This window comes from Nuphar pumila, chromosome 13 (assembly GCF_984573655.1).
Source record: "Nuphar pumila chromosome 13, dmNupPumi1.hap1.1, whole genome shotgun sequence".
Classification (NCBI taxonomy): domain Eukaryota; kingdom Viridiplantae; phylum Streptophyta; class Magnoliopsida; order Nymphaeales; family Nymphaeaceae; genus Nuphar; species Nuphar pumila.
The window spans coordinates 15408056-15428191 of record NC_143261.1 but is presented as its reverse complement, the minus strand read 5'-3'; positions in this window follow the sequence as shown (position 1 = coordinate 15428191).

Genomic DNA, 20136 nt, shown 5'->3' with positions numbered 1-20136 from the left:
TTATCTATGATGGCACTAGCATCAATCTGATCGGTCAAGAGACTGATTGGTTATTGACTCTGGAGCTTTATTTCATGTTACCTCACGGGCTGATTTTTTCACTTCATACTCGCAAGGTGATTTCAGAAATGTCTGAATGGGAAATGAAGATGTGTCAAAGATTGTTGGCATAGGCGACATTTGCTTGGAAACAAACGTTGGCTGCAAATTGTTGCTGAAAGATGTGAGGCATGTACCAGACATCCGACTGAATCTGATCTCTGTCGGAAAGTTGGATAATGAGAGTTATAATAACACCTTCAGTGATGGAAGGTGGAAGTTAACCAAGGGTTCCTTGGTGGTAGCAAAAAGAACAAAGGCATGTTCCATTTACACTTTGCAAGCAAAGATTAACAAGAATGTTGTGAATGATGTGGAGATTGACTCGTTCATAAAATTATGGCATAAAAGGCTCGAGCATATGAGCGAGAAGGGGTTGCAAGTCTTAGTCAAGAAAGAGCTTCTAGCAGGGGCTGAAGGTATATCTTTGGAACCTTGTGTTCATTATTTCCATGATAAACAGAACAGAGTTTCTTTTCATAAAAGCATTGCATCTAGAAAATCTCATGTTTTAGATCTTGTACATTCTGATGTATGCGGACCTTTGAAGGTCAAGACACTTGGTAGTGCATTATACTTTGTGACTTTCATTGATGATCACTCTATGAAAGTTTGGGCTTATACACTGAGAAGTAAAGACCAAGTTCCAGATGTATTCAAGTATTTTCAGACCACGATTGGCAGGCAGTTGAAGTGTGTTCGCTCGAATAATGGTGGCAAATATATTGGGCCATTTGATCAGTATTACACCAATCATGGCATCGGGCATGAAAGAATTATGAGGATGACACCTCAACAGAATGGGGTTGCTGAGAGAATGAATCGCACCATTCTTAAGAGAGACAAATGTTTGTTGTCACACTTTAAATTGTCAAGATCTTTCTGGGGTGAAGCAATGAGAACAACAGTTGATCTTATCAACTTGTCTCTTTCTATTCCCCTCAAGGGAAATGTTCCAGAGAAAGTTTGAACAGGGAAAGAACCTTCCTATGGACACTTAAGAGTGTCCAGCTACAAATCTTTTGTTCTTGTTCCAAAGGAAGAGAGGTTCAAGATTAATTCAAAGGCCAAACAATGCATATTCCTTGGCTATGGACATGAAGAATTTGACTACAGACTCTATGACCCTATTGATAAGAAGGTGGTCAGAAGTCGAGATGTTGTCTTCTTGGAAGATCAGACCATTGAAGACATTGATAAGTCTGAGCAAACTGAGTCCAGTAAAGATGATCTTGTTGACTTAGATCCCCTTGATGCACCGACTGTTCAGGATTTCGTGGAGGAGATGCCACCTCCTCACAATGATACAGAGGAAGGATATGATGAGACAGAAATTGAGGGGGACCATCTTTCTCTAAGAGAACCTTTGCATTGCAAACACTGAACGATCAGACGACCCTGCTGATCTCAGTCAATCCATTGTCGTTGCGTTTATCGCAGATCTCCCTCTTTCTTCTTCTGGCGAGAACTGTTTCCCCTATCCGAACAAGGGAGAGCCAACACCCCAAGAGACATTTCTTCAGACTCCGATAAGGAGGTCTACCACAGAGAAACAGTCATCTAGGAAATACTCATCAAATGAGTTGATGATTAAAGATCAAGGTGAGCCGAAAACTTTTGAAGAAGTTTTGGAGGACGAAAACCAAACTGAGTGGCTTAAGGCAATAAAAGATGAAATGAATTCATTGTATAAGAATCACACCTTTGATCTGGTAAAGACATCTAAAGAAAAGAAGGTGTTGAAGAACAAGTGGGTCTTTAGGCAAAAGACTGATGGGAACGACTCAAGCCAAATTCAAGGCACGACTTATCATGAAGGGTTTTGCTCAGAAAAAGGGAGTTGACTTTGATGAGATCTTCTCACCAGTTGTGAAGATATCCTTTATTCGAACTATGCTCGGTATAGCTGCAAGCATGAACTTAGAAGTTGAGCAGCTTGATGTGAAGACTGTATTTCTGCATGTTGACTTGAAAGAAAAAATTTATATGAAGCAACCTGAAAGCTTCATTGACAAGAGCAAATAGCACCTAGTCTGCAAGTTGAAGAAGAACTTGTATGGATTGAAACATGCACCATGGCAGTGGTACAAGAAATTTGATTCTTTCATGACTAAACATGGATATTCAAGAACCTCCACAGATTATTGTATGTTTGTGAAAAAAAAATTCAGAAGGTAATTTCACTATTCTCTTGCTTTATGTGGATGATATGATGATTGTGGGCCAAGACATCATCAGGATAATCAAGTTAAAGTTGGAGCTGGGTGAGACCTTTGCCATGAAGGATTTAGGTCCAGCAAAACAGATTCTTAGAATGAGAATCATTTGTGACAGTTCACATGGGTTGATCTGGTTATCTCAAGAGAAGTATATCAGAAAGGTTCTTGAGAGGTTCAACATGGACAAAGCAAAGCATGTTAATTGTCCACTTGCAGGTTATTTCAAACTTAGCTCAAGTCAATGTCCTGCAAATGATGAAGAAAAAATCGAGATGCAAAAAATTGTGTATGCTTCGGCAGTAAGTTCGTTGATGTATGCTATGGTCTGTACTCGACCAGACATAGCTCATAATGTTGAAGTTGTTAGTTGATTTCGGTCAAATCCAGGAAAGGAACATTGGGCAGCAGTGAAATAGATTCTGAGGTATCTTCAGGGAACTTCGAAGTTAAGCCTGTGTTTTACAAAGGGTGAACATATTCTTGATGGGTTCACAGATTCTGATATGGTTGGTGATGTAGACAGTAGAAAGTCTACTTCTGGGTATTTGATTACTTTTGCAGGGAGAGCAGTTGCATGGCAGTCAAAATTACAGAAATATGTAGTTCTCTCCACTACAGAAGTTGAGTTCATCACCATTAAAGAAGTCAGTAAGGAATTGTTGTGGATAAAGAAAATCTTGCAAGAGTTGGGCTTGAAGAAGGAAGAGTATGTTCTTCACTGTGATAGCCAGAGTGTGATTCACTTGAGTAAGAATTCTTCGCTTCATTCAAGATCAAAATATATTGATGTTTGATACCACTGGATTTGAGATGTCTTGAATGAAAAATTACTGCAACTGGAGAAAGTGCATACTGATGACAATACATCAGATATGTTGACCAAGTCATTGCCCAAGGACAAGCATGAGAAGTGTTGATTCCTAGCAGGAATGAAAGAAGCTTCCACATAAGTCAGGAAGGGGGAGAATTGTTGGTTTTCCCGCTTTTGTGGGATCCATTGGTTCGATGCACATTCAGTATCGCTGCAGAATACCAAGCACGATGCTTGATCTTCTTGATAACATTTTTTGTATTCGCTGGATAGCGATTTGCAGAAGTCCTCTCAGCTGAATGATGATTCAGCTGTTCAGAGTTTGAGGATCAGTGATTTGTCGATGACGATTTGTGGTGAGTGCCTTCAGTTGCATAGCGATTTGTGGTATGGCTAGATAGCGATGTGTGGTTATCGTTGGATAGCGATTTGTGATAAGGTGCTTCAGGCACATCGTAAGTTGTGTAAGATGTTTAGTCTTCTGCATTTAATATGGGTTTCATCCTCTATATAAGGGATGGATGAGAGAGAAATCAGTGTGTGTAGCGCAATAGAGCAAAAAGTAGAAGAGAGAGAAAAACACTTTTAGGGCACCAAAAGGGTGTTGAGAGAACAAAGCAAGAAGTGTTGTTGCACTTCTTTCAGGACAACTTCGTGGATCTTGTTCTTCAAATCATTCGTTCTTTGTTCTTTGTTCTTTGTTCTTTGTATATCCTCTTTTGTTCATTTCATTACACCTTAGTGTGTTTGTAAGTCTTATGCCTTTTAGCCACCCTGTAATCTTTGTTTGAAGATAGTGGAAGGTGTTGACCTATCGGTCGCCGTGGACGTACCTCATCTTGAAGTAACCACGTAAATTGTTGTGTGCTGTTTTATTTACGTTGTTGGTTTCTTTTTATTTCTTCCACTGTCATTGCTTTATTGTTTCCATCGATTCACACTAGGGGGGGGGGGACCCGGTACGTCCGTTTTAACCCTATCATAATTTTCTCAAAGGGTCTGTAGTTGTGGTGAATCATCCTATTGAGTGCTTAAGAGCACTAAGGAGCAAAATATTTGTTGAAAGAACCAGGTGAGATGCTTGGGTCTTGAAGCTACATACAAGCTGTCTAAGGACAACTGAATTTTCAGATTGTGATTTGGACCTACCTAGTTGGGCTCACCACTATCTATCCATGCTCGGGTGCAGTTTCTCCAGGTTATATATATATATATATATATATATATATATATATATATATATATATATATATATATATATATATATATATGTGTGTGTGTGTGTGTGTGTTGGCTACTAATAAAGGTACAGAACTAATAAGTAGAAATCACTTTTTTCTTCAAAATTTTCTGACTTTCTGTAGATCAAATGTTACGGATGTGATCTACATGGTTTGTTTAGTAGAAAACTTGTTTTGAATCATGTGATTATGACAAGTGATTAGGTTTTTAAAGGGGTCAAAAAATCAATGGCCCACAATCTACCAAAAATTCATAACTTAAAAGATCACATTTTTACATCAGAAAAGCACGATCCAAGGCTTAATCCTTAGTAAACAAACCATGTTGAACAGATTTATGTGGTTAGATTGAGTCGATATAACTTGCACCTGTGATTTCTTGCTCATTAGTGTTGTACCTTCATTAGTAGCCAATATTTGCCCTGTATATATATAGCCATCCAAGTGTGCCCAACTCAGGGTGCCTCTAACCCGATCTGCTCTCCATTGATTCTTAGATTAGTTTTTCCCTTGGTGGCTGCAGGGAAAATGTATAAGAAATAGAACACCTTTTCTTGTTCCCAGCATAACCTTCAGAAAGAAATTCTTCCTGTCCTATGATTTTCAACTCATAGGAAAAACTTTTCCAAGGGTACATTTCTTTCCTTAAGTGGTGCAGTCCCTCCAAAGCATGGTGCAGGTTAGCAAAAAAAGAGGGGTCCCGTTGAATTTGAGGACGACCTCCCGCTCCTCAACAGGTGGCCCCGCAGTAAATTCACCCTTAGGGGGGTGTTTGACGCCAAAAAGACAAAAGTCCCTTGTTTGATTGCCAAAAAGAAAAGTTGGCGTGGATATTTTTTCCTACAATCGATTGCAAAATAGGAAAAACAAGAATCTTGATGCAAGCCCTGATCCTATGGATCAAATGGATATCAGACGCAGTTGAAAAGAGGGAAAAATAGTTATCAAGCATACAAAGCATGACATACCAAACGAGTTAATTAGCAAGAGCAATAAGGTTGAGGTAATAAATATTGTCCGCAGAATCCTGGTTCCATATTACCAATTCGCGTGTTTGACGTTTGTTTATTTTCCTATGATATATTCCATGTCGAGGAAATTATTTGAATATCTCCTGCAGAAAAAGCCATAAAGTCATCTGGTAGGGGCAACTTGGGAATGTCACCAAGTTGACGGGACGTCACAAGTTCAAAACCCCCCGCTGGCATCTCTTGCCACAAGATCAAGCTGGGTGTAATCCCACGTGCACAGGGTTTTACCAACCAGAGGCCAGAGGCCAGAGGCCAGCCAATGTGGGGTAGGTGATGGAAAAAAAAATTCCCTTGAATTATCTGAAAAAACAGCCACAAGTTCAGCTCACTTATCAAAAAAGAAAAAAGAAATGCGTTAAGTATTTGGAGATATTACTCTCCAACAGCCTTTTCCTTCAGAACATTCTATCCTTAGATACATTAGTAAGAAACAATTACTCTATAGCTCAATTACATAACCAAAAAAATAATAACCATACAATCTCTCTCTCTCTCTCTCTCTCTCTCTCTCTCTCTCTCTCTCTCTCTCTCTCTCTCTCTCTCTCTCTCATTGGAAAAGACTAGCGACCATGTCATCTAGTTATTTTAAAACATTGGTTGGCCTTCATTCTGTTAATCTCTAACCTCCTTTTCCTTGCCTGAGCAGCAATGGCAGCTTTATTAATTATATGCAAGGGAGTAAAACACAGTTCAATATCATCTTCCATACAAGTATTCATCTCTGGACTTGTCAAGGAATGATAGAAAATGGTTGCAGGCATTGATATCAAATGCTTTCCTTCTAAGCAAGGCTGCAGCCCAGATTCGACAAGAAACAAAGGCTTCTCAACAGCTTCCGAATCCACGATGTAATTGTGAGGGCCATCATGTAGTTGGTCAACCACAGATTCTTGGCTCAACGTAGGTGGCCCCGTGTTGTCAAGAACTTGGTTGCATCTTTCACTCTCCTCCTTAGGTTGGTGCTGCCTCTCGTTCAAATCTAAGCACTTCTACAGACAAAAGATAAATTAAAACATAGTCACAAATCTTGTTTTTGGGAAATCTAGTGCATTTTTACTAGATTTTCTTCAAGGAGAATCTCCAAAAGAAATCAGTTTATATGAAATATAAAATAAGGAATAAATATAAATACAAATATTTAGGCAAAAAAGTGTTTTATTGTGTTAGTATTAAGTGATGTTATCAAAACAGGCGATATTTTGGAGAGAAGGTGGTAGCTGCTAATCACTTTTCTAGCTAACAGCTATCTAACTGGGCTTTTAAAGGGTTTTTTCATGTTTTCCTTAAATCTGACCATACAGATGTATTCCTAAGTGTTTGATTTTTATAGAAATTGACTATTGGGTCAGGCGATTCTCATATGAATATAGGTTTTTATAAAGTTTAAAAATTAATGGTTTAAGATTTTTATAAATATACAAGGCTTAAAAAAATATATTTTTTTACCAAAAAAACATGATCCAAGTATCGTCCCTAGTAAATTGACCACATCGAACACATCTGTGCTGTCAGTAAGGAAAACATGGAAACAACCCTTCAAAAACTCCCTTAACTAAAATGGTTAGCAGCTAGGACCTTTCTCTATTTTGAAAATATCATGTTTTTCTCAATATAATATCACCCTTTGAAATTATCAAAATATATTTCAAGAGTTGGTGATACTTGTGACTAAGGATAAAACCTCTTAATTGTAGACCTGAAAGAAATTCAGTTTCCTAACTAAGCCAGCCTTTTTAGTAGGGTTGGACATAGGACCGACGCAACTTGACTAGGGGCCCATTAGTGCCCGACAGGCTTGACCCAGACCTAGGGCCACTGAAAGCCCGACATGGCTCTTGTCGGGTTCAGGCCATGCTTAGGTCTTATGTGGCTAAGTTCCAGGCTGGCTGGGTTGGGCCCTTAAACATAACTAACTATAAACATGTCAAGCTGGGCTCAGCCGGGGTCCATTAAGGTAATATTTTGCCTCTATCTAGATTGAGCCCATTTACTAATTGGGTCGGCTCAAGCCCAACATTTATTGAGCTTTGAGCTCCAAAAGGCAGGTCAAACCCTGCCCAACATAGATCGGGTACCCAAACCATTAATCCCTAACTTTAGGGCTTGTTAAATTTGCATTTGTTAAATACCCTTCAATCTCATATATGGTTTCTTCGAGTAATAAATCGAAAAAAATTTGTATTTTCTTAAAAACTAGCAAGACCCACCCTCAATGTGAACATGCACACACATATACACACGTACGAAATCCCATTGTCATGGGAAATTTTTTTTGGAGAGCTCGTGCGGTGTCAGACTGCCCAGTCTAGCCAGCCTAACGATCAAAGGCCTCACACAAACTCTTTTACATGTGTTGAATTGATCATTGACATTGTGCACCACCTCGTGCACAACTGCCTAACAGAAGTTTGGCCTCACACATCGCCCCATGCATAACTGCCTGGCCCAAGCCACTAGCTTTGTGCATCTTCCTTAAGCGCATCACCATAATGCTTCAATGAAGGTACAAAAGTCATCGTCCAAGTTTTTAGGAAGGGGAGACGCTTGTGCTCCTCCGGACCACAACCTAAATCCAACAAAAATGTTGCACCATTAAGGTTGTGACACAACCTCCTCAAAGCGTCATCTTGCAGATATGTCAACGGATGGAGGAAGGTTATTCTCATGACTACCCAATCTTGTGACCAGTTAATAGGTTATACGTCATAGCAAGCCATACTACCCAAACTGTTCATCGACGTCTAGGTATTCACTCGCCTAGCCTTGCATCATCGTACGTAGTTGAAAACACCTAAGATAATCTCTAGGAGAATTAGCCCCGACTCACACGCACCCTCTAACGACCAACGGTACACATGAAATGTATTATCTAAATAGAGAGGTAAGGCAACATCCTCTGATATGCTATCTTACTGTTTAACCGAACAATGCTTCACGTATGTGTCATCATACACCATCACATGAACAATGATGCCGTTTTTTATTGCATGTCATGCTACCACCGCATGTCAAGGATAGCTCAAACACATACTGCTCATTCCTACACTTAATGCATTTTTTACTACTCAACGGAGCTCAACACGGCATTTGCCACATTCCAATAATAAGAGACTCAAAATGAGTTGGAAAATCCGGTGAGTACGGACGTGACATCAATGATCTAAGTATGCAAAGGAATCTATCTTGTCATAAACTTTGGGTAAGCTATATGTTTGAAACATTGGTATTGCGTTTGAGAACATGCCTAGCCCATTAACAATATTAAAAAGCAATCATGGAATAAACAATTAATCACCGATTCTAAAACGAAAGCAAACAAACAACAAATGAACGTTTGGTTTACCTTGGCTTTCAGGTCTACATTTTGAGCTCTCAACTCCTCGTAAAGCCTCCCGGCTTCCAAGATACCCTACAAAACAAGCAACAAGGGACAGTGCAGTGCAGTAGCTCACTAACACACCTGGTGCGGTGGTTGGCTAAAGGTGTTCAAGTTGAAGGATGACATGAGTTTGATATCAGGTGTGTGTGTCCCTTGCTGCATGGTCCAAAGCCATTGGAAAACCATCATGGGTAGGCAGGGAGAAGTACTCATGGAGTTTTTGCCGACACCTAAACAGGGCTGCAGTCAACATGACACCTCTCATTCCAAAAGGGTGTGTTTGAACCGCCGTATGTGTCCATCTGAGGGACGCACCAAGCATGAACCCCATGCGCATCCATGTGCCCATGTAAATGCAGGGCGTGCAAACTCAATATTAGTGCATTCCGTGGATGCTTATTTGACGTCCGCCACTGCTCGGTGCCCCCACCTGGAACTTTGCGGACGGACACTCTTGGACAAAAACAAAAAACATTTTTTGGGTGTGTGTGTCCTGTCCTGTCCTGTTCACGAATGTGTGTGGACATCCCGGCATGTCTTTTCCATGCATGTCTGCAATTCAAACATACCTGGGCATGTTTGAATCACCGTCTGTGCCCATCCATGGATGCACCCAGCGTGGACCCTATGCGTGTCCATGTGCCCACACAAACACGGGATGCACAGATGCTTATTTGGCATCCACCACCTGATGGGTGCCCCCGGTGGATGGACACTCTGACAAAAAAATAGAATAACAATTTTTTTTAGAGTGCATGGACAAGGACCCATCAGAACCACTGGGGGCAAAGGAAGTTATATGTCCCCCCCCCCCGGGGAGTTAGCTACATCTCATGTTCGGGGGTCCCAAAGAGCACCAAGTATGTAAGCATGTGCATCTCGTATCCCCATGTTTGTCAGCATTAATTAGCGTTGGAGTTTGATGCGATTACAAAGACTTAAGTACCCTCTCCTCCATTGGTGCCAAAAAAAATGACGATTCTTGAAAAGGAGTGGTTGTAAAGACTTAAGTGCCCCGAAGATGATTATTTAAGACCCAGTCTCTGCACTGCAGGATTATCTGAGAAAGAAATCTCTCCTGGAGGAGGCCATGAACATCAACCCTCTCACTCTCTCTCTCCCTTCTATTTCTGCTTCTATGCACATCCAACAGAAGATCTTACATTGCTCCATCAAGCACCGACTGACTTGCACATTGACTGTTGTGGAGCCTGATTCAGAGTTTTTACCCTTACAGGAGGAGGGTTTGGGGGCTCATCCCAGCGTGGGTAGCATCATTCAACTAAATGAGTTGTAGATCCTGATTCAGAGTTTTTACCCTTACAGGAGAGGGGTCTGGGGGCTCCTCCCAACGTGGGTAGCATCATTCCACTTGAAGAGTTGTGGAGTCTGATTCAAAGTTTTTACCCTTACAGAAAATGGGGGTCTAAGGGCTCCTCCCAGCGTGGGTAGCATCATTCAACTTGAAGAGTTGTGGAGTCTGATTCAGAGTTTTTACCCTTACAGAAGGGGGGTCTGAGGGCTCCTCCTAGCGTGGGTAGCATCATTCAACTTGATGAGTTGTGGAGTCTGATTCAGAGTTTTTGCCCTTATAGGAAGAGGGTTTGGGGGCTCCTCCCAACGTGAATAACATCGTTCAACTTGATTCGTTGTGGAGCCTGATTTAGAGTTTTTGCCCTTACAGGAGAAGGGTTTTGGGGCTCCTCCCAGCGTGGGTAGCATCGTTCAACTTGATTCATTGTGGAGCCTGATTTAGAGTTTTTGCCCTTACAAGAGGGGGGTCCGGGGGATCCCCCCCCCCCCCCCCCCCCCGGCACGGGTCCCGATTGTCGTGGTCAAAAATTGCACAGGGTGTCATGGTTGGAAATACATATGTTTGTTCCAAGCAAGGTTGAAAGAAATCAATGAAAAATCCAGCAGGGAGCATGTCAGAATCAAGATGTGGATGTCAAGCGAGAATGGTGTTGTGCAACTCAAATAACACAAAATAATAAGGGTCTAATTTTTAGTTAAAATAGAGAATGAAATGACAATAGAAATTGCTTAAAATTTATAGGAATAAACTAGACTCAATAACAAAGACATCATTTTTTACGGATTTGAAATATGACCTCCGGTTAAGGAGATATGGCCCTGACAAGTTGATCCTAATTCGGGTAGCGATTTACAGCGATTTGCTTACTGAATAACACTATAAATCGCTATAGCGATTTGCGGAAAACACTACAAATCGCTATAGTGAGATTCAAAAGCACTATAAATCGCTATAGCGATTTGCGGAAGACACTACAAATCGCTATAGTGAGATTCAAAAACACTATAAATCGCTATAGCGATTTGTGGAAGACACTACAAATCGCTATAGTGAGATTCAAAAAACTATAAATTGTTATAGCGATTTGCGAAAGACACTACAAATCGCTATAGTGAGATCCAAAAACACTATAAATCGCTATAGCGATTTGCGGAAGACACTACAAATCGCTCTTGAAAAGCCAGATAACATTATAAATCGTTGTGGGGCTCGTTGGAGACCCAAAAATACTACAAATCACTGTAGGAAAGCCCGATAACACTACAAATCGCTGTTGGAAAGCCCGATAATACTACAAATCGGGATCTGCGCAGGGGGGGAGCCCCCGAACCCCCCTCCTATAAGAGCAAAAACTCTAAATCAGACTCCACAACGAATCAAGTTGAACGATGCTAGCCACGCTGGGAGGAGCCCCCAAACCATTCTCCTGTAAGGCAAAAACTCTGAATCAGACTCCACAACGCTTCAAGTTGAACGATGCTATAGTCAGTGTGCAGGTCAGTCAGTGTTTGATGGAGCAATGTAGGATCGTCTGTTGGATGTGCACAGAAGTAGAGAGAGAAGGGAGAGAGAGTGAGAGGGTTGATGTTCATGGCCTTCTCCAGGGAGAACTCTTTGCCTCCCTTGATTTCTTCTCTAAAGAGAGAGAGAGAGAGGGTTTTACAGTGTTTTACGGAGAAAAAAGAAGAAGACTTTGAAGAGTCAACGTCATCCTCGACTTTCTGGATGGAGGACATGTTTGTCCTTTTTTTGAATGGAGAAAGAAGAAGAAGACTTTGAAGAGTCAACATCATCCTCGACTTTCTGGATGGAGGACATGTTTGTCCTTTTTTTGAACAGAGAAAGAAGAAGAAGACTTTGAAGAGTCAACATCATCATCGACTTTCTGGATGAAGGACATGTTTGTCCTTTTTTTGAATTGTTTGTTTTTTCTTTTTTGAATGAAAGGCATTTTTGTTATTTTCTCAAACCATCACTTTATGAGAAGAGTAGCAAGAAAGGGTACTTAAGTCTTTGCAACAACACCATAGTCCGATGCAAAGTTATGTCAACATACACGGGAATACGAGCCCCATGTGCTTGTATACGTGGTGCTCATTCAAAGCCCCGAACACATACGTGGGATTCAGTGAATCATCCGGGGGGAACATACACCACCCTCTCCACTGGGGGTCTATATATACCTCATCACCCTCAGTTTTTTCTATTTATTTTATAAAATTGAGTTTACTTTCTCTCAAAAAAAAACTTTATAATTTTGAATGAATAAAAATTGTGATTTGTCATTGTTTTTTACTAATTTCTCAACAACCAAATTATGGTTAAGGTAATTGCAACTGTTGATTTAACTCCCTTTCTAGTTGAATTTAAATTGGATCAACTAGAGAGATTCGTGGGTGTTACTTTCCTTGAAACCCAAATTTGTGCACTCATACCAAAATTCACTCTTTAACCAATGTTACAGAGGACACCCTCTGGCATTTAGCATTCTCATGTATACATAGGGTGGAGAAGGGGGTGAAGTTCAGAGTCAAATTGGATCCTGGTCCAAATTAGACCCAGACCCGGGACAAAAACATTTTTTCAGTTTAGTGAGACTTGGTCCACCAGTCAACGTGGCCTAGTTGCCTGAGAAGCCTGACTCATCCAATTCAAAAGTAGTCAACCCCAGTATGGATTCTTCTATGAATGAATGATCTCAGGGACCGCCCAACCTGATTATGTGTGTAAACGGGCTGGTCCAGCCAGTCTAATTAGGCCCATTAGGCCAGCCACCCAGCAGCAGCAGGCCGGCTGAAACCGGGCCCAGGCCCTGCCCTACTTTTGAGTTAGGGCTGTAAATGGTTGGGATTTGGGTCCACGTTGGGTAGGAATGCAAATGTTTTGATTTGGGTCAGATGCATCCAAATAGGACTTCAACTAATCAGAAATTGGCTAAGCCGAGTTGGATTCAGATTCAGATTTGGACTAATAAAGGCTAATACCAAATCCGGTTAAATACATGCAAATGGATTCAGATATCCATCGGATCCATAAAATCGTAAACTAAATCTGAATCCAATTATTAATCGGATTTGGTTTCTTTACCCAATCCAACTACTTGGGTCGGATGTAGGACAACATCCGAACCGTTGACATCCCTTTATTGTTTGATAAACTGAAAACCATTCCACATACACACGCACACATAAACACGCACACGTACCAATTTAAGCTCCGCTTGTTCTGCTAACAACTGAGCCACAAGTTCCTTCAATTCTTTGTGGGTCTGCAAAATCCATATTCTCCACCATCAATATCTCAAAAAATAAAAAATAAAAAAGGCGTGCAAAACATAAAAGACCAAGAAAATAGTGGAAAAAAGTGATCACTAACTAATATGAACCCAAGTTTATTCAAATGAAAGCTAAAAAACAAGAGATCTTAAAACAAGGGTTCAACTTCTTTTTTAGGTTATTACCTTATATTTTTAGTCTAGTAATAACTAGGTACATTGTAAATAATTAAATATTGTAAAATGCAAAACTTTTTCCCAATTCTTATCTTCTTTCAACAAAGCAATTAAAAAAAAAAAGAAATAAACAGACCAAAAAGTCTACAAACCAAAGCCAGTCTAGAAAATTATAGAAATCAAAACAAAAAACAGAAAACCAAGAAAGGGAAAAGAGAAAAAGGAAGTCTCCAAACCAAAGCTAGTCTAGAAGATCATAAAACCAAACAAAAAAAAAAGGAAAAAAGAAAAGAGAAAGAGATTTTGAAGGGAGGAAGAACCAACATCACCTTCTTCTTGGGGACTTTTCTAGTTCTTCTGGATCTTCTGATGGGTTCCACCCATTGGGTTCCGTTTGGAGAAGCAGGGGTGGCCTTCATATTTCCTTCAATCTCTTCTTCATCTACATGGTTGGCGTTAGGGAAAAGGACAGGAGGGTGGTGTCTCCTCTTCCTCTTGGCGCCCCAGTGCTGAAGGAGAGGTCCCGTGTTCGAACCAGAGATTGTGTAACAGGAAAGTTCCAAGAGCGCACTGCAGGCGTCCTTCTCATCTTCACCAACAAGGTCTCCCATGGTGGTTTACTCAGAGAGAGAGAGGGGGGGGGGGGGAGAGGGATGTGATGGGGCTACAGAGAGAGTGGAGGCATCGTGGATTTGGGGAGCGCTGATGGAAGGGAAGAAACTTTGTTTTGTTGGCTGCTGCCACGTGTTGAAGTTTTAGAGATGGGTAGTCTCATTTTAGGGTTTGAGAGAGAGAGAGAGAGAGAGAGAGATCATATTTATTTAGAAATTATGAACACCTTAGAAGATAGGACTAGGTACGTGGTGGGACCGCCACTCGCTGAAGAGGCGTCTGCCTCTATCACAGAAGAGGAATGAATGCATAAGTGCTTATCACGTATACATTTGTGTGTGTGTGTGTCAGAGAGAGAGAGAGCGAGAGAGAGAGGCATTACGGATGCAAGGAGTGCCGGAAAGGAAAGAGTCGAAAGACTAGTTTTGCCGAGTGTTAGATGTTTTATGGTGTGTTCGACTGCTGGAGATGAATTCTCCTTTGGAGAAAAACTTTCATGATAAAAGTTTTCTGGATTTTTTGTCACATGAATAATTATTTATCTTGTGCTTGATGATGTTGGACAAAAACATGTAGAAGAATTTATCATGTATTTGATTGAAAAAAATATTAAAAAAAAGTTAGAATTTACTTCAAACCATCATTTTATAGTTTTGAATTCAGATATATCAAATTCCAAATGACTCGAGCAGGTAACATATGACCCAATACTTCAGTGAACCACGGTCCATGTTGGGGTCCATGGATTTAGATTTTTGGATTGATCTATATGTGAGACACCGTTGTCCAAACATTCGGCATACAAGTTTCCACTCTTTGAGAAGCCGAGCATGAAATGAAGAGGTGATCGACTAACTCCTTCATTTTCTCACAAAGATAACAGTGATTAGCCATGGAGAAACCTAATCTTTGCACTTGGTCTTGACACAACAATCGTCCTGGTGAAAAGATCAGGTGCAATATGATTGCACAAATATTTGTGGGTTACCGAAGTCTAATCCATAGGGGCGTTGATTCGATGATTGAAGTTTTAGATCCATATCAGGGGCCCATTTGTGGGTTACCAAGGTGTGTCCAACCACCTTCCAAGCGCCACAATGAAGGATTCGAGACATCTCCTCTCTGTATTGTTCAGTCTAATCATGAAGAGGCCATGATTGAGGGGAAAAAACTTGATAGGAGATGCAAATTTTCATAAAGCTCAAAGTTCCTGAAAGGCATATTAGTATTCAATATGTTTTCTTGGATTGCCACCCGAAAACCCGGCCAGAAGGGTCCAGTTGAATGGTTCCAACATTTCGACATGATGGTCCAGGGATATCTCCAGGCACATCGTGTCTCCATGGTGAACCATAGCAACTTTGTGCAATGAACCGAAGGCCATAGATCCTTCCATGATATTGGCCCATGAACGTTGTGACGTTGGAATGGGAGATGAACCAGGGCGGTGAGAAACATTATGTTTTTGTCTCCTTCAAGGAGGGGGCGGGAGTTGCTGGTGGTTACACCCAGGAGCGGCTCAAAGAGAAGTTGAGGCCCTAGGCCTCTAAATGAGGCCCGATTTTTTTTTCATTGTACATAAAAATTCTATTATTTATTAAAGGGGTTGCACCTTTATTTTCTTAAATTCTTGATATCCTTCGTATTTACTAATTGGGTTTATATATATATATATATATATATAGATGCATTTAAAAAAAATCCTACAGCAGGCTAGTGAAATCAGAGAGTATTCATAATCTGGAAGCCTCTTGGAAGCATCAAGCTAATGGCAGGGAAAAATCAGTGATTGGAGAGACCATTATGAGTTTGCTTCTGCAGCTGGACACCATACAGGTAAAAATTTAATGTCTTATTTTGTGATTAAATTGAATTGCTATTTATTGAAATTGTTCCTTTTACTTTGCTTTTATAGTTACTGGTGATGTGTTTCTTTTGTGAGCTGAATCTTTGGTTCTGCAACTGTTCGTGAGATCAGAAAGTCGGTTGCAAGGGAATTGGTCTCCCTGCAGGAGAAGCTTGACACCGTGACTACTGATCCGGTTGAGAAGCCAAAAGAGGGAGTGTCTGAGCGGAACTGTAGGGTAGAAGGTCCAGTTAATGAGGATTTAATCTCAAAACCTAAAAGAGCCACTTTAACTATGATCATTTTCTAATGAAATACCAAAAGTTGATTTGTATTTGCAGCTGCAAAAGAAAGTTGAGATCACAATATGACTTTGCTCACTACTGGAAGCATTCTTTTTGTGAACTGCTTTTCGGAATTTTGTAGTTATCTATTCAACTAATTCTATTAAAAATTCTCTGTTAGATCCACTTAGGATTTCATAAAAAATTCTCTGTTCAACAAAAGAAAGTTACCTTTACGTATTTCATAAAAAAATTCTCACTACAGGAAGCATTCTTTTTGTGAACTGCTTTTCTGAATTTTGTAGTTATATCTATTCAACTAATTCTATTAAAAATTATCTGTTAGATCCACTTAAGGATCACCTTACGTATTTCATAAAAAAATCTCAATTGTTTTACTGGTTCAGGTGAAACATAGAAACATATGCAAGGGTCTCATGGTTCCATTGATTTCTCAAAGGCTAGACATATTTAAGCTTTTCAGTGATATTTGTTTACTACTATTGGTTTCTGTCAGCAAAGACCCTGTTATGTGTGCAAGCCAGAAGATGCCCTCAGCCGATGAGATTGGAGGTGTTTCGGGGAAATGGAATGGAGACGAGTTCTGTAAGGATGCTGCGGATGGTTTAGAACATTAGAATGGAGATGGTGTTTCTGTGGCGAGGGAACAGGCAGTTATTACCAATGAAGAGGGCACAGTTGATGCTCCTGGTGTAGTTGTGAAAGATAATTCTAGTTCAACTCCGGATTCAGACCCTTCAGATGCAGTTGAGATGCTTCTGAGAGAAGAGATCAAAAGCATTGGCTCTGATGGTCATCTGGTAGCTACAAAACGGGAGGGCAAAACCGGTCATAACGAGGGTTCTCACACCAATCCAGTGGTTGAGGAGGAGGTCCCTGGTTTATCTTATGCTCATTACATTTTAAGCCAAGTGAACACAGTGGAAAGTATGAAGCCACGGCCCGTGTGGAAAATTTGGAGCCCCCTCCAAAATAGGAGGCAGTGGGCAGTGGCCTCAAATCTCAAAGAGGTCAGCCCGCCTTGGTTGCACCTTTCATTCAATAGTTTACGTAAACAAGTAACCTACGAAGAGTTTACATAAACAAGTAACCTACAAAGAGTGATGTAATCATATTTCAATGAAAATTTTGGTCCTCTTGTAACACCCTAATCTCGAACCTCGGGAGTCTGAGTTCGGTTGGTATTACTTTTCAAAAGAAAGGTATATAAAGTTCACAGAGAAAACATAGTTAAATTTTTTTTTTTCATTATCTTCCAATAACTCATTTTCTTTACATTGTTCATCATTCATAACAAAAGAATATAACAATTACATAAATGTTTAATGACAAGAAAAAAAAAAACTATCAAATGCTCTACCGAAGTAGTCGATCAAGTTTTGTCTGTGCTAGTGTACCTGAAACATACAGTTGTAATTAAACATTGAGGATGAGTTTACAACCAAATAAAAAATAGTTATAAGCAAATGACACTTAAACTTACAACTGTAGTGGCTTTTAAGCCCCTATACTGAGTTTAATTTTTGACACACCACACAAGTTTGTATGTTTTAATTATCCTCAATACACTCTTAAATACTTTATCATACCACACTACTCATAGGTCGGCTATACCGGTTATAGTCATCTATGAGTGTAGCAACCCGCGTAGAACACCAAAATTTTACATGTTGGTCAGACAATGAATCATACACTCTTAGTGGTCTCTGGACCACCAGGCACTACAGTGAAACAAAAAAGCGGACCCCGCCGGTAGCTAGTCGAGAGGTCAGACTCAATCTTAATCTCGGTATGGTTCATGCTATATCTTAATCATGATGATTCTCAACCATCCATGGTCGTCTAGAGTCTTCAAACACTGTGTGAGTATAACCCTAAGTCATAGGCTAAGTTCAACACATAGACCATATTTTCAAACTCGTATTTCACTCATTCTCTCACCAGTGGTATCGTAAAATGATCATGACATATCTCATTCTTTCATCTCAGGATAACATTAGGACTCACACTTATCTTATAATAAGCACGCAACGATGTAGGGTTTTCACATCATTAAATCACCGGTGGCCCACTCTCTATGTTGGTTGCACTCTGGTCGCGAACCAGGTAGCCCTAACCACAAGTCGTCACTTTCGAGATTTAAGAAATTATACATGTTAATCTTAATATATTCATTCATACAACATTAATAGAATAAAAATGAGACTCAAGTTTAAACACAATCTCCTCATAAGGGATGTCATTAGTAGTTTATCATATAGATATGTTATCACAAAATAAACTTTCTAACATGCATAACATACAACAACTAACATGTATTCCACAATTAACATGTGTATGTAATCATCTCATAATATCATGCAAGGTCAATTTATGCATGTCATTCTCATACTTAAAATCTATCATGATAATCATATTAATTCATAACAATATGCAACGTAAAAATATTTATTCACATCTAAAATTACTTATAATATCTCTTACCTCGAGTGCGAATATCATGCTCTAGTCGCAATTGAGTCTCAAGATGCATAAATAATAGGATCTAGTCATTACATAATTATATTTGTATTAATACACAAAACTTCTTATAATCTAACAAAATTACCAAAATACTCCTTAATTGACTTGTTAGACCTCAATTTTTGTGTCTCTAATTTAAAAAAAATAGTGTACAGGCAGTTTTTCCTTCGTGATATGAGTCCAATGCACCAAACTTCACTCTATTCCGAGTTTATAGTGCGAAGTTATGTTCAATTTACCAAACTGGATTTTGGATACTCACAAGGGAATTTTGGTCATTCCAAAATTATTTTCATAATTCAAAAATAAATCACAACCCGATCCAAATTCATTTCTCATCTGGATCCAAAATCGTCTAACTAGATCCAGACTCTTTTCTGATCTAGATCCAAAATTGATCCAATCATATCCAACTCTGATTCAGATGCAGAACTCATCCGAACCAGATCTAGTTCTATTCTAGATCCAGAATAGTTAATCTGGATACAAACCCATATCTCTCTAGATCCAGTTATGTTTATATATGTTCTAACTGGATCCAGATTTGGTATAATCCTGATCAAATCAAAATGGATCTGAGACCATGTCAGATCGAACCGGTTAGGTCTGATCCTATTTGATCCAAATCGGTTCGGTCTGAACCGACTCAACCTGAATTGGTTCGGTCTGAACCGGTTCAATCAACATTTTTTTTAAGAACCATGTGGTTTGGTCTCGGTGCTACTCGAACCGACCTGGCTCGGTCTGGGTCGCACCGAGGTTGAATCGACTTTTTTTTTTTAAAGCTGGTTCAGTCTGGGTTACGCTCGAACCGACCCGATCCCCTGTTAAAAAACCTAAAAGCGAAAGGGGCAGAGCCCCTTCCGTTTTTACATATGTAGAGGGTGGGTCGCTGCCGACCCTCTCCCTCTTCCCTCTGGCAGAGGGGTCGGCCACCGACGCTGGCCGATCGGCCTCTCTCTCTCTCTCTCTCTCTCTCTCTCTCTCTCTCTCTCTCTCTCTCTCTCTCTCTCTCTCTCTCTCTCTCTCTCTCCATGTTTCTTTTTTTTTCTTTTATAGCTCGTCGACAGACATGGCTGCCGGCTCTCAGCTAACCGGAAAAACGAAGAAGAAGAAGAAGGAGGAGGAGGGGCCTATTACCTGATTCGTCGGTGCCAAAATTTGGTAAGTCCTGCAACTTTTTTTTTCTTCTAATTTCTCTCAACCTCACTCTTTGTCGCTTTTCTATCCCTCTTGATCGATTGAGGGGGAGAGGCGCACCGTGTGGGCTATTTATAGCCCTCACGGTAGGGTGAGGATAACCC